A 17,777-nucleotide genomic window follows, 5' to 3' on the forward strand; every position below is an offset into this window, starting at 1 on the left:
GAGAAGGTTAGATGACCATTTGTTGAAGATATTGTAGAGAAGATTCTTGTTCGGGTACAAATTGGATTCAGTGACCTCTGAGGTTTCTTTCAAAGCTAAGAGTCTGTGGATTCATTGAGTGGTGTCAACCACTCTGGCCTCTAACCTGTGAGTGGCCAGAGTCACACAAAGCAGGCCAGAGACAGGAGAGTCAGGACACAAACAGAAGTGCAATTTATTTCATAGTGAGGAAAATCGTGTTTGCAAACAGAAGCCCCCCTTCTAAAATCCTTTGCATCTCTAAATCAATGGAACTATGGCATGGGAGCATTAGGTTTAGAGGTGGAACTCCTGCATCTTAGTACCTTCCCTCTGCTCCAAATTTATCCCCTATATATCTTATTTGTCCATAGCTGGAAGAGTCTCTTCCTTTGTGACCTTGGGCAAATCAGCCAATTTCTTTGGGTCTTAATTTCCTGCTCTGTAAAATGAAGGTGGACAGATTAGATGTCACTCAGATGTTTATTTCTCTTCCAACATGGTGTAGAGGAAATGTGGTTCAATGGTTTTCTCCAGTAAGAAGATCTGGGTTAAATGCCAGCCCTACTAGGCAGTTGGGTGGTGCATGGGATAGAGCACTGGAATTGGAGTCAAATCCAGCCTCAGATATTTACTTAATTATGTGACCCTGGACAAGTCACTTAACCTGTCTCAGTTTGCTTTTCTGTAAAATGGGGATAATAATAGCACCTACCTCCCAAGGGGGCTGTGAGAACCAAAGAAGACAACATACGTAAAGTACTGTACAAACCTTGAAGTGATATAGAAATGCTAGCTATTACTACTTACTATTAGTGTAATCTTGGGCAAATCACTTCTCTCTGGAACTCCATTTCCTCCTCTCAAAAAAAATGGGGGTCGTACTAGATGAATGTTGTCAAACTCAAATAGAAATGGGAGCCATTAATCCATGCATAAGGAGCCCCACCAGTTGCATATTGTTGTTGTTTAGTTGACTAGTGTCTGACTCTTCATGACCCCATTTGGAGTTTTCTTGGCAAAGATACTGGAGTGGTTTGCCATTTCCTTCCCCAGCTCATTTTACAGATGAGGAACTGAGACAAACAGGGTTAAGTGACTTGTCCAGGGTCACACAGCTAGTAAGTGCCTGAGGTCATATTTGAACTCATGAGGATGAGTCTTCCAAATTCTAAGCCTAGTGCTCTATTCACTGCACCACCTAGCTGCCAGAGAAATTTAATAATGCTGCAAAATTGAAAGTGTAGACTACATGTTTTCATGAGATGGTTGTTAAATATTTACCAGAACACCACTACTTCTAGCTCTGAATCCTAGGATCAATGGCCTGGGTTTGAGTCTTAATTCTGACTTGCTTACTAATTATGTCACCATGGACTAGCCATTTAAATTTTCTGAGCCCCAGTTTCTTCATCTGTAAAACAGGGACAATGATACACTACCTGCTTTACAGGGTTGTTGTGAGGAAACTGCCTAATAAACCTTAAGTGAAACGAAGACAAGAACCTACAAGACCTAAAGGAATGAATCTCTAATAGTATATAACATGCAATGGGAAGGTGTAGAGATGGGAAGAGGAGGGACACACAAGTGTTGATGCCCCGCAAATAACACTGCTTTCTCTGCCTACTCAGAAAGTAAACCCTATGTGTATCTGTCTATGTGCCTGAATTTTCCTTGTGTAGCTGCTGGTCACTGCAAGGGGAGAAACAAGGTAGAAACCTCTTTATATTTGAGACATTTAGGTGTTATCCCTTAAAATCACAGTACAGTGGAAAGAGAGGTGGATATAGAATCAGAAGAACTAAGTTCAAATCGTTGCTTTTCCGCTTACAAAGTAAGTGGCCTTGAGCAAACCACTGAGCCTCCTTAGGCCTCAATTACCCCACAGAATGAGTGGGGCAGGCCAAATGACCTCTAATGTCCCTTCCAGATCTAAATCTACGATTCTATGAAATTAGTGCTCTTTCCATGACCCTATAATGCCTGCTGAGCCTGGATCCCACCACAAAATGGAGGAATACAACAATGAGAGAAAGGGGTGGGCTTTGTGCAGGTGAGTGGGCCAGAGGGGTAGTAAGGCTGTCCCAGGGTGGGGAGGTCCCAGGCACTAAGTGAAGTCCCAAGATGAGCAAGCAATAGAGGAGACATGATTTTGAAGTTCAGACAAAGTCAGGAATAGGTCTGGAGGGGAATGGAATTCCCTGGAATTTCCATTCCAAATGTTTATTGGCTTGAAGTTCTCCTATATTTTATTGTTTTTACCCTTCATAGCAGGTAGTTGGTAGGGCATGTGAGTTGGCTAAGCAGGATGCAGTAACATGGTTAGAGCTAAAAACTTGCTGTGAGGGAACCTGAGATTGGAGGAGTGTACCAATAGCAATTATACTAGAAAAAAATCACTAAGCTATACATACCCTTTGACCCAGAAATCCCACATCCCAAGAAGTTCAAAGATAAAGGGAGAGTCCCATGTATTCAAAAACTATTGATAGCGGCACTTTTTTGGTAACAAAGAACAGGAATCAGAATGGGTACCCACTGATTGGGGAATAGTTGTACAAATTTTGGGTATATGAATACAATAGAGTATTACTGTGCACTGAGCCAAGGTTAAGAACCCCTGCTCTAATGACATTCTAAATCGGGTGATTTGCATTAGAGGAATTTCTATACTAATATGAATTCACAGGTCCAGGAAAGAAAGAAAGAAAGAAAGAAAGAAAGAAAGAAAGAAAGAAAGAAAGAAAGAAAGAGAAAGGAAGGAAGGAAGGAAGGAAGGAAGGAAGGAAGGAAGGAAGGAAGGAAGGAAGGAAGGAAGGAAGGAAGGAAGGAAGGAAGGAAGGAAGGAAGGAAGGAAAACATGGTAAGATTTTTATAAATTGATACCGAGTAACGTTAGCACAAATTACACAATGACCACACTGATATAAAGGAAAACACTGAAAGGCATTAGAATTCTAATCAATGTAATGACCAATGATAACTTTAGAGACTAGCAGTAAAGCCTGGCTTCCTGGCATGCCTCAGCGAGATAATGTCTATAGGTGATAAATGAGAACTATGTTGACAAATGTGTCCAACATGCTGATTTGCTTTGCCCAGTTAATTTTTTCTGTTCTATGGGTTCTATGGTTGCAGAGAATTATAATGACATGACAGTGGTGTTAAAAAGAGCATCAATAAAGGTTTCAGCGAGGAGAAGTTGTTTTGTTTTTAAATAATGAACCAGTAACTTTGATCCAGAGACCCCCATGTGAGAGAATCCCATATGATGAAGATAACTCTTGCCTAAAGTTATGAAGGTGATTGGACCGTTATTTGGAGTTTCCAGTCTACTGTGGTTAATGGGCCAGATTGGGCTTGGAAAACTTTGGTTGCTGCTCGGACATTATGCAGAATTCTGGGATCAAGTAGTTTTTTGTGTTTTTGTTTGTTGGTTTTAATTTGTTGGTTTTAATTACAGTGCTACTGATCTTATTCTGATGTATTAATCCAGAATTTTCATACCTTTTTTCTTCCCCTTGTGAGTTGGATCTGACCTGTAATCTCATCAACATATGAGACTTCCATCAATACAACTCAGCAATGATTCTATAACTTCAAGCCCACAAAGTTGCCTGGGGTACAAAGAGATTCTGAAAGTGAATTGCCCTTGGCCACAGAACTAGTGTGTGACACAGCCAGGACTTCCAACTCTAGTCCTCCTGCCACCAAGGCCACCCCTCTGTCCATTTCAATGTTCTGCCTCTTCCCTTGAGAATAAACTGTAAAAAAAAAAAAAACAAAAACAAAAAACAAAAAAAAAATCACACACTTGTGGTTTATTATGTGTGGACTCAAGGGACAGAAAAGAAAGAGGAAAGTAAGTACTGGGAAAAGGTGTGGGGCATAAGTCTAGGCAAAAACCAGGGATTGGGTGGCACAGATTACAGAACCCGGGGAGCCATGGCAGCTGAGAGTGGGAAGATCCAGGAGCCTGTGTGTTTCAGGGATCAGGGAAGCTTAGTAAAGAAAGGAAAGTGAAAACCCTGAGCTCATCTCATCTCAAAGACTTGTACTCCAAGCAGGGTGGCTGGTGGGAGTCCTGGGAACCCAACTATCAAGTCTGAGGCTCAGGATTGGATTTTTGTATCGGTTACAATGGCAACACTAAAAATGTCAGTTCCTCGAGAGACTGAGAAAAGCATATGGTGATCCACGCCTTAGGGATTCCAAAAACCAAGAAGACTGAGCATTCCAATTCATTTGCCTTACGTTACTACCCCTACCGTTAGTTCATCATATTTGTGCCAGACAGGGCCAACATCTACTTTAGTTTCATTGAAGCTTAATTGATCCATGAGCCTCAGCCTCCCCAGGTAGTAGGAATTACAGGTGGGACATCACTACTCCTGGCTCTCTTGGACACGTTGAAAGGGGCATAGTAAAAACTTTACCTAAGACTCGGGAGACTTTGCTGTAAGACCTTGGGGGCCTGAATTGCCTCGTAAGTAAAACTGAGACTTTTGACTAGGTAACATCAGGGTCCCTCCAACCTTGAAATATCCCCAGACGAGATCCTCCCATCTTCTCCCATTGGTGTGTTCTCCATTTTGTGATGGGGCCCAACCTGACCTGACTTCAATCCCTTCCTGGCTCTGTTCCTAAATTTCTCTGGATTTTGAAACCATGCCCCTATACCAGGGATCTTCATTCCATTCCCAGTCCCATCCCCCACTCCACTTATCAGCTCCCCTTTGCGTATTGTCTTCTATTGGAATCTAAGCTCTTTCAGGTCAGAGACTATCTTTTTGCTTGCAATTGTATCCCCAATACTTAGCACAGTGTCTGGTACATTTGTCTGTTGTTCAATCGTTTTTCAGTTGTGTCCAACTCTTCATGATCCCATTTGGGGTTTTCTTGGCTAAGTACTGGAGTGGTTTGCCATTTCTTTCTCCAGCTCATTTTACAGATGAGAAAATGGAGGCAAACACAATGAAGTGACTTTCCCAGAGTCACACAGCTGGTAAGTGTCTGAGGTCAGATTTGAACTCAGGGAGATGAGTCTTCCTGATTTCAAGCTAGAGTTCTATCCACTGCACCATCTAGTTGCCTTGTCTGGCACCTATTCAGTGCTTAATAAATTCTTGTTTCCTTCTTTCTGGAAGGTAGAAGGGGTGGACAAAATTGTAGTGAAACATAAATGGGGAAGGGTTAGGGAAAATGAGGAGATAGCAGAAGTCAGGACTAGAGGTATTTTATTCCTAGGTAGCCTATGATTAAATAACCCAGTGAGAGTACCAAGTGGTAGGAGGTTGCCAGGAAGACTTACATAAACTGAAAGAATATAAACTTATATAAACTGATAAAGTGAACAGAACCAGGATACAACATCAACAACACTGTAAAGAAAAACAGCTTTAAATGACTTCAGAACCCTCATCAATGCAATGGCAATGACTCCAGAAGACTGATTATGAAGTGTACTGCCTACCTGCTGATAGAATAGTGATGGACTCAAGGTACGGAATAAGACATACACTTTTGAACATGGCAGCTGTGTGGCATGATGAAGTTGCCTACATTGGTGGAGGTAGTTCCCTCACCTGGAATGGGTTACATTGATGAAATCACAGATTAAGACCCCTGCCACCAAAATTATACAAATAAGGAAACTGAGATACAGACAGGTTCTATGATTTGCCCAGTGAATTAGCAGACAAAGGTCTTCAGGCTCCAAGTCTAATGTTACTTCCAATGGACTCCAATGCTTTCCTATCCCAATATTCCCAGTAGAGGAGGACCTAGCATAAGCAGCTGACTAGTTGATCTCTACCTTTTTTATGATCACAAGAACTGAGCTCACATTTAATAATTCCCATGCATTTAAGGCTTACAAGGGACTTTCCTCACAATAGCCCTAAGAACAGCAATGGGTATTGCTAGCCCCCTTTTACAGATGAAAACTCTGAGGTTCAGAAATTAAGAACAGGCAGCCAACAAGTAGCCAAGTCCAGGCCTCTGCTTTGTTTCCACCAAATAGCAGTGCATCAGAGGTTGGAAGGGCTCTGAAATTATCTAGTCAAAAATCCCAGTTTTAGGGGCAGCTAGGTGGCGTAGTGGATAGAGCACCGGCCTGAAATCAGCAGGACCTGAGTTCAAATTTGACCTCAGACCAAACACTTGACATTTACTAGCTGTGTGACCCTGGGCAAGTCACTTAATCCCAATTGCCCAAAAAACAAAACAAAACAAAAAAAAAAAAAACCCAGTTTTACTCATGAGGCAATTCAAGCCCAGAAAGGAGGGGGGTAACTGACCCAGGGTCATACAGCAAGGTCTCCTGAATTCTAGTTCAGTGTACTTTTTATTATGCCCCTTTCAACGTGTCCAAAAGAGCCAGGTAGCGATGCTCACCTGTAATCCCTGCTACCAGGGGAGACTGAGGCAGATGGATCACTTGAGCTTGAGAGTGCTAAGCTTAAAAAGGGCTGAAGCAGATATTGGCCCTGTCTGGTACAAATATGGTGAGCCCCTGAGCATAGGGGATAAGGGTGGAGTGGAGAAACCAGGCTGTTTAAGGAGAGGCCACCCAGCCTGGGAGCAGGTCAAAGCTTCCTTGCTAATTAGCAGAGAGGTCCTATCTGAGAGTAACCATTGCTCTTCCAGCCTGGGTGAGATAGAGAAGACCAGGCTCAAATATATGTGTGCATGTGCATGTGTATGTGTGTATGTATGTATATTGTGCAAGTGTACATGTATATATGTATATGAGTTCTGTTTTATATAGATATATGTATATATACATACGTGTGTTACATACACACACAAATATGTTTTGTGTATATGTAATGTATATGTATATGTATACACACACACACACACACATACCAGAACTCATTATTTTTCCCTTCTTCTGAACTTCCTTATTACTGTCGAGAGCACCACCATCTTTCTAATGATCCAGCCTAGGAGGCCCCTAGATGGCGCAGTAGAGAGCATTCTGGGGCTACAATCAGAAAGACCTGAGTTCCAATGGGGCCTCAAACACTTAATAGTTTATTAGCTGTGTGAGGTTGTCACTTAGCCTCTGTCTGCCTCTATTTCCCCCACTGTAAAATGGGGATGTTTATAGTATATACCTCCTAGAGTTGTTGTGAAGATCAAATTTGCAAAGTGCTTAGCACAGTGCCTCACACATAGTAGATTAATGAATCCTTCCTTCTTCCTTTCCTCTGTCCTTTCCTTCCTCCCTCTCTTCCTCCCTCCTTACTTTCTCTTTCCTCCTTCCCTGCCTCCCTTCCTCCCTCCTTCCTTTCTTTCTTCCTTCCTTCTTCCCTCTGTCTCTCCCTCCCCCCCCTCTCCCCTTTCCTTCCTCCCCCCCCCCCTTTTCTTCATTCCTTCATTCTTCCCCCCTCCCCCTTCCTTCCTCTCTCCCTTCTTTCCTTTCCTCCTCCCTTCCTCCCTTCCTTCCTTCCTCACTCTCTCTCATCTACTCTACCCAGTCTGTTGTCAGGTCTTAACACTGCCTTCACAACCTCTCATATAAGTCCCCTTCTCTCCACTCACATAGCTAGCCATTATCACAGCATGCCTAGACTATTGCACTAGCTATCTGGTTGGTCTCTCTGCCCCAAATTTCTCTCTAGTGTAGTCCATCCTCCGCTCAAAGCCAAAGAGATCTTCCTAATGTGTGGGTCTGACCATGTGACCCCCATTCTCCACCCTGCAACCCATAATCACTCAATAAACTCCAGTGGCTCCCTATTACCTCCCCTGTCTTTGACACTTTACTCCCACCTGCATCCTCTGCTATCCAGTGACCCTGACCTCTTTGTTGTTCTCAGCACAAAACACTCTATCTCCAGACTCCACCCTTTTTACTATCTGACCCCCTTGCCCACAGTGCTCTCCCTCCTCACCTCCTGGTTTTCTCTGGCTCCCTTCAAGGTGTAGCTTAAATCCTACCTTCTGCAAGAGGCCTTTTCCAGTAGTTTTACTAAGTTTAACTTCCATTTGCACTTTATACAGTGTCCCAAAAGTCCTGATGCAGTTTTAAGCTTTAATAGTGTAAAAGCTTTTTTAAAAAAAAAACTATTAAAGATTTTAACTATACTGAGACTTTTGGGAGACGTTGTATATCTTGTCCATGTGTGACTGTTTTCACTCTGTCTCCTCCATTAGAATTTGAGCTCCTTGAGACCAAGGACTGTTTTGAGCTTTTTTTGTAGCCTCAAGCACTTAGCATGGTGCCTGGCACATAGTAAGGGCTTAAGAAATTCTTGTTGATTTAACTTTTCCTGTCTTCTTTGTCCTGCTTTTCTTCCTCCTTCTCTTGCAAAGTGAAGGTTTGTGGCTGGGAAATTACCCTGGTGGAACTCCCCTGGAGAGTTAAGCTAATCTACGTTTGTGTACTTTCCCTAGGGTGGGGAAGGACAAGGAAGGTCAGGAGCAGCCTGAGCACAATGACCAGGCCTCATGCAAGGCAGGGGTGCACATTTGCCTGAGAAGTGGGGGGCGGAATCCTTCTACCCTGGATGTCTCTACTTTTTTGGAAGGAAAAAAAAATCTAAGATGGAAAGGGGGGAGGGGGCCTCAGCTATCAGCCTCTGCTACCCCTGATTGTGTGGAATTTTCCGAATTTCCCCAGCATCACATCCATTAATAGCATCAATTTTGTTCCCTCCCCAGTTCCTTCCAGCCTCCCTCCTCCTCCTCCCTTCCCCACCCCAAGGGGGACCAGCCACAACATGGGCCCAATCCTGAGCACTAGGCCCAGCTTCCTTTTCTCCTGAAACACACTGCCTCACTCCCTTGGGTGCCCAGGGAGTTGGCAGGATAATAACCTGTGGGAGGAAAACTCTCTTCTCGCCTTCTAATCTTCAGCCTCTCACCAAATTAGAAAAGGCATCAGAAACCTGCCAGGTCTGGCTGCCACCGGGATGTCACGCCATTAACCCCAAGTCCCTAAGACCCCCTGCCTCTAGGTGTAACGAGGGCAGAGAGGACACCTCAGCCTTCTTCTTTCACCTATATCCTTCCCAGCTCATGCTGCCCCAGTCTCCAGGCTTATCACAGCCTGCCTCTCCCTAGGCGGAGACAAACAGGGCTTATCATTGGCCTGCAAATCCCCAGGGAGAGAAATGCCAACCTCCCTTAGTTACCTATTTCCTTGCCTTAAGGTCACTTGAGTCTGAGTTCTGACTCAGCTGCTAACTGTGTGACCTTGAGCAAATCACATCCTCTCTCTCAGCCTCTGTTCCTTCACGTTCTTGAGGATGCCTGCTTTAGGTTTCATCTGCTGCAAATTCCCCTCTCCCTCCCTTCCTCATTTGAAGAGCAGTTTTCAGATTCTATAGAATCATTTGCTACTTCCAGTATAGTGAGTCATCTAAATACCCCTCGCATGTTCACTGCCACCTCTCAGAAACCCTGTCTCTTTCTACCTTTCCAAATCCTACCCATCCTTTAAGGAAGGACCAGAATTTAAGACTACCTCAAAGGAGCAAATTACATCAATTAACACAGCAGAGTTTTTTTTTTTATCTATAAGGCAAAGAAAATAGAAATAGTAGGGAACAATTATTTTGAAACCAAATTATATCTGCTTATAATTATTTGCATTTAAAGTATATTTGCACAGGTAGGAGAAATTAGAATAAAATTATAAAAATTATTTATAAAAAATTCTTACATCAATTGATGCAAAACTGATGTACTTGGTCCTTCTAGTGTTAAAGTCCAGCTCGAACCACACCTCCACCAGTTGGCCTTCCCAGATTATTCCAGCTCACACTGAACCCTCTTAGCTTTGATCTCCAGTAATGCACATCATTTGTACTAAACAATTTAGTGCTTAATTATGTATGTCTCTTATTGCTCCCTAATTGCATCCTGTGTGTTAATCTGGCCTCCCCAACTAGACTGTATAAGGTCCTTGAGGGCAAAGATTGCTTCTGTTTTCATCCTATATCCCTACAGTGCCTAGAACTGTGCTGAGCACACAGTGGACCTCTACAGCGTTTACTGTTTGCTTGATTAATTAAATCCCTTTTAGCAATATAGTAGAAGGAGTAGGGACAAGGATACAAGTATCAGCTTTGTCATTAATGTGCTGGTGGCCCCTTGGTCAACTTTGTTTCCTTTCTCTGGGCCTCAGTTTCCCCATCTGTAAAATAAGATTAGACTAGTCACAGTTAAATGAGAGAGACGGCCTGGTTTTGAGTGGTCTTGCTTAGGACCTTGGCTCAGTTGGGAATATACAGCCACCCTCTGGAGAGGATTGGAGGCAATATACATAGCCAAAGTGTAGATCAGGATAAGCTTGGGGTATAGCCCCTCCACTGAATCACAGACATAGAGCAGGAAGGATCAGGGAACCATAGACTGAGAGCTAGAAATGACCTTAGAGTGCATCTCATCCAACCCCTTTATTTTATAGATGAGGAAACTGAGGCCCAGAGAGGTTCAGTGACTTACCCAAGGCCACACAGGGAGTAAGTAGCAGATCTGGGATTTAAACCTGAGTAATCTGACTTCAAATTCAATGCTCTTCCCACTCGACCATCTAGGATTGGGAAGAAGAAATTCCCTTGATTCCGGGATCTGCTTTTACAGAGGCAAAGATATGTTCCAGAATGCAAGAGTCTTTGTGTGTTTAGGTAGGTGGATATGAGTATCTTTTACTACACACGTGAGCTCAAGAACATGCATGTTTATGTGTGTTCATGAATGTGGTTAAGGCATATTTGTGTATGGTATGGTTGTATGTGTATAAAAGAATACGAGTAAGAAGGGAAAAAGAAAGAGACAGGAGAGAGAGAGAAGAGAGTAGAGGAGGGAGAGAGAGAGACAGAGAGAGAGAGAGAAAGGAAGGAAAGGGAAGAGAAGAGAGAGAGAGATGGGGAGGAAGAGGCAGAAATGAAGGTCAGAGCCCTATAATTGAAAAAGAAATAGAGAGATAAAGAGAAAGAAAAGGATGATAGGAATAGTAAATGTATAAAATAATTTAGATTATAATAATAATGATAACAATAAAATGATAATACAAACAATGATAATACAAACCTTGCCTTTTTGCAAGCTGAATGTGAGCTAGAGCGGGGCTGAGGGGATTAATCTCTTAAAAACTAAGTGCTGCGTGAGGAGACAGGCAGTGATTAAGGTTTTAACTGATCAGTCTGCATCTGACAGTGAACCAGCTATTATCTTAACGGAATCAAACGAACATTCAAAGCCGTGCTCAGCCCCAAACATGAAAGGAGATGTCATCTGCTGGCAGTTGGCAAGCCGCAGGGGGAGAGAGAAGGGGAGAGGGAAAGGGAAAGAGATACAGAGGGAAAAAAAAGAAGGAAAAAGAGGGGGAGAAGGAGAGACTATTACAGATAATCTCCTGGTGAATCTGCCTCCAGTTTCTCCCCTCTCCAACCCATCCTGTATACCTCACAAACTACCACCTAATTAAGTTGTCTTAAAAAAAAAACACAAACAAACCTGATTGAATTACTCCCTTGCTCAAAAACCATCAATAGCTCCCTGTTACTACTAAGATAAAATTCAAATTACTTAGCCTAGTCACAGAGGTGGGGAACCTGTGGCCTCGAGACCACATGTGACCCTCTAGTTTCTTAGGTTCAGCCTTTTGACCAAGTCCAAGTTCTACAGAACAAATCCGTTTATTAAGAGGATTTGTTCTGTGAAGTTTGAATTCAGTCAAAGGGGCACACTTGAAGACCTAGAGGGCCACATTTGGCCTCAATGCCCACCCCTGGTAGCATTCAAAGCACTCCACAGTCAGGCCTCCACCTACCTTTCTACCATTATCTCCTATGATTCCACTGTAAGTACTCTATGCTCCAGCCACCTTCCAGGGTTCTAAAGCCCTATTCTACCTCCGGGACTTTTTTCTACTTGGCATGACTTTCCCCTCTACCACCTCTCACACCACAGCCACCTATCCCTCAAGGCCATCTTATTACCTATTAAAATTTAAGTTCCCCCCCCAAAAAAGGAAAAAAAATAAGTTCCTAGAGGGCAGGGACCTTTCTTCAAGATATGCAATCCCTTGTTGTGACTGAGTCATTTTTCAGTTGTGTCCTACTCTTTGTGACCCCATTTGGGGTTTTTTTTATTTCATTCCATTTTACAGATGAGGAAACTGAGGCAAATAGGATTAAGTGATTTGCCCAGAGTCATTCAGCTAAGTACTGTGTGAGACCAGATTTGAACTCAAGAAAACGAATCTTCCTGACTCTAGCCCCTGTGCTCTATCTACTGTGCCACCTAGCTGCCCTACATAATCCCTTGGGTACTGTTGACAAATACATTCATAAAATCCTAGAATTCAAAAGGCTATCGGATGTCATCTGGGCAAAACTATCTGAGGCACAAATCCTTTTTGTAACAGCCCTAAGTTATTCAGCCTGTACTGGAACGCATCCAGGGACAGAGAAATTCTTCCTGAAACAGTCTATTCCATTTCTAGATAGCTCTAGATAATGAGATGCAGTCTGTAATGGAAAGAATCACAGGGCCTGGGTTCAAAACCTGCCTTACTTATCATTTACTATCACTGTGATTTTGGGCAAATCACTTCAACTCTCTGGGCCTCAGTTTGTCAAGTGCAAGTGACTACTAGAGAGCTTTAGATCTACAATCCTAATTGTTAAGAAATGTTTCCTTATTTTGATGTGGAATTTGTTTCCAAACAAATTCTACTCATTTTTCCTAGTACTTACCTCTGGGGGTGAAACAGAACAAGATTAACCCCTCTTTCACTCTTCAAGTGCTTAATACAATTGTAATAAAAAAAAAAAACCTCAAACTCTCCTTCTCTAGGACAAACATCTTTATTTATTTCAACCAGTACTGAGATGACGTGGTTTTGTGTCCTATCACCGTCTCCCTTTCTAGATCTGCTTTAACTTGTCAACTTTTTCCCTAAAATATGGTCCCCAGGACAAACAGCAACAACAACTCCAGGACTAGATACAATACTCCACGCGTGAACCAAGGAGCAGGTACCAAGGACTATTTCCTCCTTTATTTTGGACACTCTGCCCCATTTAATACAATCTAGGACAGGGGCGAGGAACCTGTGGCCTTGAGGCCACACGTGGCCCTCTGGGTCCTCAAGTGCAGCCCTTTGACTCAATCGCAGTTCTGAAGTTTGGATTCAGTCAACAGGCTATACTTTGAGGACCTAGAGGGCCACGTGTGGCCTCGAGGCCAAAAATTCCCCCCCCTGCCCCCCGACGTAGGAGATATGAACTTCTTTGGCCATCACATCACGTTACCAACTGTTGACTTCTATAGTACTTGCGGTATTTTTCACACCATCTATTTCACACACATCTACATACTTCTCTCCCCCTGCACAACTGATTTTTTGAACCCATATGTGGAACTTCACATTTATCCCAGTTAATTTTCACCATGCTAGATATGACCCTTCATTCCAACCTTTCTGGATCCTGATTTTGTCATTTAAATATATAGTTATCCCTCCTAACTCCTTGTCATCTAAAAATCCAGTAAGTATACTATCTGTGACTTTGTTCGATTCAACAAACATCTATTAGGCACCATTCTTATACAGAGCATAGTTCTAGGATCTGGTAGAAACAAGCCATGAGATAGGACAGATACAAAGAAAGCTAAAATACAGCGTTACCTGATATATGCATTAGAAAGGTGCAAAATAGGAGATCAGTTACCAGGAAGGTTTCATGGAGTAGGTGATATTGGGATGGGCTTTAAATAATAGTGAAGAATCCAGTAAGTGAGTAATAGTAACAGCTGATATTTGTATAGCACTTTAAGATTTTCAAAGTGCTTTAAATGGATGGTCTCAACTGAGCCTCACAACAACCTGTGAGGTAGGTACTATGGAGGTAGTTACCCCACTTTTTCCAGATGAGGAAGCTTTTTTTTTTAATTTTTAGGCAACTGGGGTTAAGTGACTTGACCACGGTCACACAGCTAGTAAGTGTCAAGTGTTTGGTCTGAGGCCGGATTTGAACTCAGGTCCTCCTGACTCCAGGGCCAGTGCTCTATCCACTGCACCACCTAGTTGACCCAGGAAGCCAACTCTTAAAAAGGTTAATGACTTGCTCATGATCATAAAACTAGTAAGTGTTAGAGGTAGGATTTGAACCCCCCCCCTTCTCTACTCCAGGTCCATCATTCTATCAATTATATCAGACATAGAGAACAGCATAAACAAAAGTGAGGAAATAGGAAAAGGAAGGTGATACTCAGGGAATAAAGAGTCATCCAATTTAACCGAGGCATAGCACAGTGTGAGATAAGGCTGGAAAGGTCTGGTGAAACCATATTGGGAAGGTCCTTGCATACCAGGCAAAGGGATTTGAGCTTTCCTTGATAGGTGACCCTAGCACAGCAGTGCTATAGTGACATATAGGAACTTGGGAGTAGTATTACATATAAGGGAGGTATGGAGACAGCCTTTCTCTGAGGAGGTGTGCCACCCACCATGATAGCAACCTTTTAGGAAAGAGGTTGACAAGGAGGAGCATATCTAAGAAAGGGAGATGGAGATGGTGATGGGACATAAAACCACACCATTTTAGAAATGGTTGAAATAAATGAAGATGTTTGTCCCAGAAAAGAAGAGTTTGGATTTTTTTTTATTACAATTGTATTAAATACTTGAAGATTCATGTGAAAAGGGGATTAATCTTGTTCTGTTTCACCCCAGAGGTAAAGACTAGGAACAATGAGTGGAATTTGTTTGGAAACAAATTTCACATCAAAGTAAGGAAACATTTCTTAACAATTAGGGTCCTAGACTGAGAGCTGTCTAGTAGTCACCTGCATTTGACAAAAGAGGAAATTGAGGCCCAGAGAGCTGTGTTTGGGGGGAGGTCTTGGGCTATGCAGATCCTGGTTGTTTTTCCTCCTTTCTCAAGGAGTTTGGTGCCTGGTTCATAGTTTTGCTTTCCACCTCAACCTCTGTCTTACACTTTGGAGACTTCAATTTCCATGTTGATGTTTCTTAAACATCCTTACTTCCTAGTTCACCAACCTCCTCACTTCCTATGACCTTCACCTTCACTCCACCTCAACCTTTCAGGTGGATAGTCATACCTTTGGTCCTACCAACACTCAGGGTTGTTTCACTTTTTTTTTCTTTTTGGAAACAATTGGGGTTAAGTGACTTGCCCAGGTCACACAGCAGTAAGTGTCAAGTGTTTGAGACCGGGCTCACATCCTCCTGCTGGATCCAGGGCCAGTGCTCTATCCATTATGCTGCCTAGCTGCCCCAGTTGTTTCACTTTCGAAAGCTCTAACCTAGACAGCCCTTTTTCTGGCCATTAGCTCCTGTTCTTCCATTTCTCCCTGCGCTGTACCCCTCCTATACTCATCCTTAACCATCAGCATAGCTTACAGTCACTCTAGCCAACCCTCCCTTCTTTCCTGGGCTGTCACTTCTGCTCTGGCCTCACTTTTCTCTCTTCCAAATCTTAACTTTTTAGTTAACCAGTGCTACCACGTGTTCCCCCTACCCTTGGATCTCTTGCCTTGTTGTCCTATCGCCACCTTTCCAGATCCCAGCCCTGGTTTACTCTCATCAACTTCCTTCTACATCACCGTACACTTGTACTGTACAACACGGCTGGAGGAAGTTATATCACCATGCTGATGGCGTCTCTTACATGCCATCCAATCTCAAGAGGGCTCCGGCGCTGCCCGATAATTCTTTTACTCTTCCCTGATTGACTTTCCTTTGCATGGCCCCAGCAAACCTCTTCCTTTCCAAACCTTTTCTCTCCTTAAGCCACCTACATCTCTCCATCTGTCTCCCTCAGCAAAGGACTTCCCCTCATACTTCACGTGAAAAACTGAAGCCATTCATTAGAGGCTCCCTCCTCCCCAGTTCCACAGTTCACACCCCCTCAAGATCAACCACATTCTTTTCCACAGGCTCAGAAGGGTGGCCCTTCCACTTGCCAACACCAATCCCTCAATTTATCCTCTTGATTCCATTCTCTCCCGTCTAATCATAAAATCATAGATTTAGAACTAGAAAGGGGGCAGCTAGGTGGCGCAGTGGATACAGCACTGGCCCTGAAGTCAGGAGGACGTGAGTTCAAATCTGGCCTCAGACCAAACACTTGACACTTACTAGCTGTGTGACCCTGGGAAAATCACTTAACCCCAATTGCCAAAAAAAAAAAAAAAAAGTCAAAGTTAAAAGTTAGAACTAGAAAGGACCTCAGAGGTTATCTAGTCTACCCCCCTTCATTTTACAGGGGAGGAAACCAAGGCTCAGAGATAATCAATGACTTGCCCAAGGTCACACATCTCAGAGGAAGGATTTGAACCCAGGGTTTCTGACTCCAAGCCAGGGCTCTTTTCACAAAACTGAACCATCTCCTCCAATAGTCTGCCCCTTTTGATCATGCCTTCTGTCTCCTTGATTTCTTTTGGAGGCAATCCGGGTTAAGTAACTTTCCCAGATTCATACAGCTCACAGCTAGTAAGTGTCTGAAGCCATATTTGAACTTAGGTCCTCCTGATTTCAGACCCGGTGCTCTATCCACTGCATCCCCTAGCTGCCCCCATCTCCCTGATTTTCAACCTCTCCTTATCCATTGGATCAGGGATGGGAAACCTGTGGCCTCGAGGTCACATGTGGCAGGTCCCCCACCCCTCACTGGATCCTTTTCTGCTTCCTATATGTATGTCCAAACCTCTTCTAACCTTAAAAACAACAACAGAAACCCTTCATTTGACCCTACCATCCCATCAAACTATTATCCTGTATCTTCTCCTCCCAACTGGGAGGAAGAGAGTAGAAGACGGAAGAGAAGAAACCATCTGCACTCATTGCCTACATTTTCTCACTGCCCACTCACTTCTAAACCTCTTGTGATCTATCATCTGTCTTGACCAAACTGCCCTCTCCAAATTATCAGTGATTTCTTAATTGTTAAATCCAAGGCCTTTTCTCAGTTCTCATCCTTCTTGGCTTTTCTGTAGCACTGACAGTTGACCACCCTTTCTTCCTGGATGCCTTCTCCTCCCGGGATTTTTGAGATACTGCTCAGTCATGGTTCTCTTCCTCTCCTTCTGACCAACCTTCTCAGTCTCCTTTGAAGAATCATCAATCATGTCTTGTTTCCCATATGTAGGTATACCCCCAAGGTTCTACGAAGTTTTCTTCTCTTCCGTTTTGACACTCTTTCTTGATGACCTCAGATTCCATAGATTCAGCCATCATCTTTATGAAAATGACTAAAACAAATCTATACATCCAGCCCTCATCTCTTTCCTAAGCTCTCTTTTTGTTTTCTCCACATCTCCAAATACCTGTTGATGATCTAGATGTCTGTGAATTGTCTGGAACTCAAGGTTTCCAAAATGTCTCTTTCTCTTTTCCCCTCCTTCTCACTTCCCTATTTCTATCAAGGGCACTACCATTCTTCTAGTCATCCAGGTTCTAAACCTAGGAATTATCCTTCACTCTCACTCACACTCACATCCCATCAAATCAACTGCCAAGTCCATTTATTCTACCTTGACATCTCATCTGGACTATAATGATACCCTCCTAAATGGTCTCCCTACACCAAGTCTCTCCACTTCCTGATGCATCTTCCATAGAACTGCCACATTGACCTACACAAGTCTTACCATGTTACTCACTTGCTCAAGAAGCTCTAGTAGCTGCATATTGCCTTTAGGATAAAATACAAACTCTCTGATTGGCATTTAGAGCTCCAGGCTGATTGCACATTACTGTGTATGTGGAT

The sequence above is a fragment of the Vombatus ursinus genome, unplaced genomic scaffold, assembly GCF_900497805.2.
Source record: "Vombatus ursinus unplaced genomic scaffold, bare-nosed wombat genome assembly UNPS02014811.1, whole genome shotgun sequence".
Lineage (NCBI taxonomy): Eukaryota > Metazoa > Chordata > Mammalia > Diprotodontia > Vombatidae > Vombatus > Vombatus ursinus.